Consider the following 6,000-nt stretch of genomic DNA (forward strand, 5'->3'; position numbering starts at 1 on the left):
AAATTAATTCACAGACTTATCTCAGAAAACTAGCATTGTCAAATTGTATTATATTATATATTCGATTGCAATTAAATGGACTTTGAATTATGCATGATTGCTTCCACATTTAGCCTGTTATATGACAGGACAAAGCAATATTACAATCTACCAGTACCTTCACACTAAAATACGTTTCTGAAACTACTAAAACATTATTTTTGTGGAAATATGTAGGCAGTCAGTGTACAGAGTCAATTCTCCATCAATCAGTTGTTAATAGTATTACCACAAAACAGACATTTAAAATATATATATATATTATTAGTTTCTTTAGTGGACGTTTTTGTCATGACATGCAACGTGCAAGCTGTGCTGGATTCTAGCTTCCGATGACTTTATTTATGATAAGGCAGTGTTTTCACCATCTGTTCCTTATTACTAAACACATTTGTGCTTAAATAGATTGATTTAATCAATAAATTATTAGTGACAATTAATCAGTCATCAATTAATCATAAATATCTTTACTGCAAACCCAAGTGTTTGACCGAAATCTTGTTTAAACTATCTTTCAAGTTTTGATGTCACTAATCATTGATTAGTTTTTCCTCAAAAGTGCTCATTGCATCATGACTTGGAATAATAGTGAACTGATTAAAACATACTTGCGTGTCCTTACTCCGGTATGCTGTGTAAAGTCAGCCAATCACATTAGCCCTTGCCAGATCTAGCAACTGCTTTCCAATTGTGTGTGCAGTGTGCATCAGACGATCAGTGGGTGGTCTGTGGGTGTGCTGTCTGAGCCTGAGACTAATATGTATCAGTTTCTTTAATGTGCGACTGATGTGAAGTTAAATAGTCTAGTAGGTTATTGATGCTCTTTAACTGAGCACATCAATTGTACTCAGATCTAAATCCTGTCAAAACTCTCTTTTGATTGGAGAGAATGACATGTGGCCACAGTGGTGGGTGTGCCCTCTCCTACCTTCTCCTCATTAATCTGTGTTTAAAATAGCAACACAATCAGACAGAAAGCAGATTATTTCAGAGCTTTTGATTTGGTTGTGCCGATGCCTCCGGGGATCGTCAAATGCAGGATCATGCGTCAAGGAATGCTGACTTCATGCTTGACAGATTGTTTGAGCTCCCCCAATTCTCAATACACATTTCAACACAGTCAGCATCTACTGAGCACATTCTCCCAGTGCAATAATACTACACTATCAGAGCTAACTAATGAAAAGATGCTGTCGAGATCAAATTATGAATTAGGGAATAGATTGATAATTAGTTATTCTAGGAGCCTTCCCAGTTTGAATGTCAATCTCTTCTCTCTTTCTCTCTCGCTGCATTGATTCCTGGACAGTTTCGACCTGCATCTTCAACAACGTGTTTGCTGCAGATCCATTCCTCACATTAGCTTCCTCTCCTATCATCATTTCTCAACCTGCCTATTTAAAACAGGGGTCTATTTGTGATGAAAGAGACTAGTGGTAGCGGATGATGAGTGTGTGCATTAGTGGCTTATGTAAGGCTGGTCCTAACTACAGCAATTAAGTTGTATAATGTCAAAAAGAACAACAAAAAACAGCTACGGCTTTTATTTATTTTTAAGTATATACAGTATATGTTCATATTATTTCATTTTTAAATATATTAAATCATTTTTAAATAAAATGTATTTAAAAATCAATTAAATTGTTTTTATTATTTATGGTGTCTTTGTTTTCTAATTAAAATACAATTTGTTTGTTTTTTTGTTTAGTTTTTTGTCATCAATCATCTGAAAGCATTAATTAGTGTGTTTTTCCGTAATTAAAATGAGGCCATGCTAAAATTGCCTAAACTCCAAGTGCCAGTAGGATGTCACAGCAGACCTAATTTCCATTTCTGCTACTCTTGTAGGCTGCACCACACTGGCAATTGAAAACAGAAAAGAAAAAATCCCCCAGGTTCTAACTGCCATTGGGATCTTGGAAATGTGAAATTTCACATGGCCTTAAAGCCTTTCTTGTCAAAAAGAGACAGGCCTTGGCCTGTGAAACATGCAAGCATATGCTGTTGTTTGTAGCTGAGAGGTCAGAAACTGTGTTTACAGATATGGTTTTTGAATTGGTTTTATAGGACTCTTTCATTGGTGGAAAATCATTGTGGAATTAAAATTTTCATTCCATTCCTGTGCATGTGTTGGTTTTCTCCGTGTCACTCCCGGTGGGTTCAGAGAAACGTCCACTCGGAAGATGAGTAAGGTGAGGGAGTATTTTGAAAGCCTACACAAAACTTAATTTTCTCCTGTCAAGTCAACTAGTATATAGGTTAACAGTAAAGTTTGCTTATAGGCTTGTTATACTACTGGTTGGGAGGGGCAATATGATATGAAATTCTATATCGGAGTAAAGGAGAAACTTTATGAATGAAACTTACTTGACACTTGAACAGTTGCTATATCAACATCCTAACGAAGAGAATATGCTTAAATAATGTAGTTGTCAATACACTTCAAGCTTTTCTTGTGATTTTGCCACCCGTCATGTGTACAGATACTTTTCATACACGAGAATATACGGACACGCAAGTGGTTGCCATGGTAACGAACAACAATACCTTACCTTATAATAGGCTATTAGGTTTGAACTTATTGGTCTTGATTCAGTTGATTTGAATAAATATATCTATAATAACTAATGTTGCTTAAGTGAACACTTAAGTTTAATATACAATGATCATAATGCAAAGCAAGCAAGCAGACTAGTCGGTTGCAAAATTTCCATTCAAACATTTATGAAATTAGTCGTTACGCACATCCCTAGTTAAGAGTGTTCACTTGTTTTTTTGCTGAATTTTACATTGAATTGAAAGGACTGCTTGTAATGTAACTGACACAGCAATAAACTATTACATTTTGCAGAGCAAAGATTAAATAAAATAACAGATTCTGTTTTTAATGGTACTGTAGATGACATTTAGCATTTCAGTTTAGTTTATCTTTACATAATTTGACAATATTATTGTAGACGATGTCATAGTTAATGTCTATTCATTTGAGAGAGCTATCAGAGATGTAATTTGTCAGAATTACTATGTTGAAACAATTGAATAGTAAAATTTCTCATGATTCATTTCATCATTTAGGTGGAAGCAATTCAGCTTAGGATTAAAAGTGTCTTCTAAATGACAAATAACTGTCTGCTGAGTCAGAGTCCATCAAATCACACATTCACAATAAACTACTTAAGCTTTTACACCTGTGCATTTCTCTTCTCTTCTTTTTTAGATCATTGAATGTGTTTTATGTGGAACCTTATCACAAGAAGTTGGAAATATTAATATTAAAGCCCCTTCCAGAAGAAATTCAAACTGGAAACATCGTTTTAAAATGGTGATCACAGCAAACACTGTTTAGCTATTCATTATGACTATGGTGTGTACGGTTGTGCATTTACATCTGTAGAAACACCTGTTAAGTGTTCAAATATCATTTGTCAATGTCAAGTCTAAATAGCATCTGTATACTGTAGGCAGAGATAAATTGTATGATATATATATATAGACCAACATACAGAAACACAGACCTTTTATCCACATAGGCAAGCATATAATTGGTAAATAAATACACAATAAAGCAGATTTCTTAGGTCTCCCTTATTTAACAGGGTTCAACATGATTATAAAAGTCGCTGATAAGGAGGGTCACAACACCATTTTCCTTAGTTATTAGTATGAATATGCAAATAATTATCTTTCATGCAAGACAGATATAACTAATGCATATGGGTGCAGTGACTCAGACTGACAGTGATTTTTGAACAAATGAAGAACCATTTCAAAGACTTTTTGTGTTATACTTGAATCGATCTGTCCATTGCAGCAAAATTATTTCAAAGCAGCTTTAAATTAGTAAATTTTCAGTCCTTAACAATTTGTGAATAACAGTTTTCCTCCATTTCAATAACAGCAAGGCAACCAAAACAGAGAGAGGTGCAACATGCTTCCATTCCTCATTGATTATAGCACCTTTCTCCTTGTGCTAAGGTGCAATCAAATCCCCCTGCCGGTGTCTTAGTCAATTAAGCCTTATGAGTCTCGGCCCTTCTGAATTCTAATAGGATAGAGGCTGAAAACACTTTAGCAGTGTTAATGTGTTGGGTAAAATGGATAATGGAAACTTTTGCTACTCATGTATGCACTTTAATCTCCCTGTGCACAATGCTGGTACAAGAGAGGGGCAGAAGAACGAAGTAATGTGGACTTGTAATACAAAGAGGCTATTTGTACTCTAGTATTCATTTGATTTGCATATTTAATTATCTGTTGATGTTGTTCACTCATAGTCAATCTGGTTGTGACTCATGCACCCTTGTGGATGAAGGGTAAATCGGTGCAAATTTACAGATCAACAAAATACATATATATATATATATATATATATATATATATATATATATATATATATACTGTATATACTGTATATATGTATATATATATATATATATATGCAGCTCTCATTTTCTTTATTCACTACACTGTCCAGTAGTTTACAAGCATATGTGTATTATGCAATCAGAGCAGTATATATAGCCTATATGTATATGTGTGTGTGTGTGTATGTATATATATATATATAATATATATATATATATATATATATATATATATATACATACTGCTTTGATTGCATAATACATCTGTATGCTTGTAAACTGTACTGGACAGTGTAGTGAATACTGCACAGATTAGGTACTATACACTAAGTAACGTGCGTAAAACAAATTTGTCATATCCATGATGTGTCAATAACGATAATTAGCCCCATTATTGCAACATTAAATAAGTAAATGCGTATGGCATATCAGTACAGTGTACTTTTCACATAAGGGCTCAGACAAAAGCATAAAATTTACTTTTGTGTTTAAAGGTTTTCAAACTGTAATACACTCTGGCCAAATGCTGGCTTATAATTTAGACAGTATAACTCATAGTAGCAATTAATCTAGGTATTTAGTGTAGCCTACAAATCAGAATATCTGTTTATACCAGGATTCAGTTTATATGTAAGCACCTATATTTATGACAAATTTCAGCCTCATATTCGGAAATGACCATGTCTTACCTTGCGACTCAGTTATCCAGGTGTCCGGCTCATTCGATTTGATTCAGTGACAATTTGGCATTCGACTGGTTTTCCACAGAAATGTCAAACGGTTTGAATCCTTGTCTCCATTCCAGAAGCCCGTGATGCGCCGGTAAACTCGGCGAACAACAATACCTATGATTTCTAAGGATGAACACACGAGCAACGAAACAATGAACCTGCTTAAACGTGAGTCATTTTTCGAGCAACAGATATCCAACTTGACTAATGCAGAATATATCTGATAAAAGCCGGTGAAATGACTGACAGTAACACAGTCCCGCTTTAAAACAGTCTTACTGTACACCGCACCTCATAGTAGTACGAGTCCGCGCGCATCTTTCAGTTAAATCATGAGCTGTTCAGGACCGCGCGAACTTTCTTGTCTGAACCTCCGCGCGCAGCTTTTAAAACACAATATCTGCTACAAAATCTTTCGCTGTCCCTTTGATTTTACTGTATGCATTTATAAAGTCACCTTAGATTATTGCTGTGTGAAGCTGTAAATTCCCGTTCAATAGAAGACAATATGTTTCGTTCTGAGAGAACAAGGTTTGAATGCTGTCAGTGACAGAGTGCGCACGGACTTTCCGTTGTGCGTCTCTCCAAAAAGGACACGAAATATGTACCATTAGTCTTGTGTGCGTCGACGCGTTTCCGTCGACTCTCCTCTAGCCGAAATAAAAACATAATACGGCAGGTTTGCGTGGGACGAGGATCTTAGAGCTGTAAAGCGTATTGATTTCACATCTTGTGAGGGAATCTCTGCTGGGGATATTGACGATAAAATGTACAGCAAAGTATTTATCTATCTATTTATGTAGCCTATTTATTTCACTAGTTGGAGTGTGCATGGGAAATAAGTGTAGAGGAACAAAAAGGGACAT

At 35.2% G+C, this 6,000-nt stretch overlaps 1 protein-coding gene across 1 annotated transcript in view; it reads right to left on the reverse strand.

Moving 5' to 3' along the window:
- Positions 1 to 5,783, reverse strand: part of syndig1l (synapse differentiation inducing 1-like) — a 28,551-nt gene extending 22,768 nt beyond the window's left edge. The window contains exon 1 of the mRNA XM_082147606.1: positions 5,093 to 5,783. The gene's annotated coding sequence lies outside the window, so the exon portion shown is untranslated. The remainder of the gene's footprint in view (positions 1 to 5,092) is intronic.
- Positions 5,784 to 6,000: the final 217 nt, after the last annotated feature.

The sequence above is a fragment of the Leuciscus leuciscus genome, assembly GCF_965113295.1.
Source record: "Leuciscus leuciscus genome assembly, chromosome: 19".
Taxonomy (NCBI): Eukaryota; Metazoa; Chordata; class Actinopteri; order Cypriniformes; family Leuciscidae; genus Leuciscus; species Leuciscus leuciscus.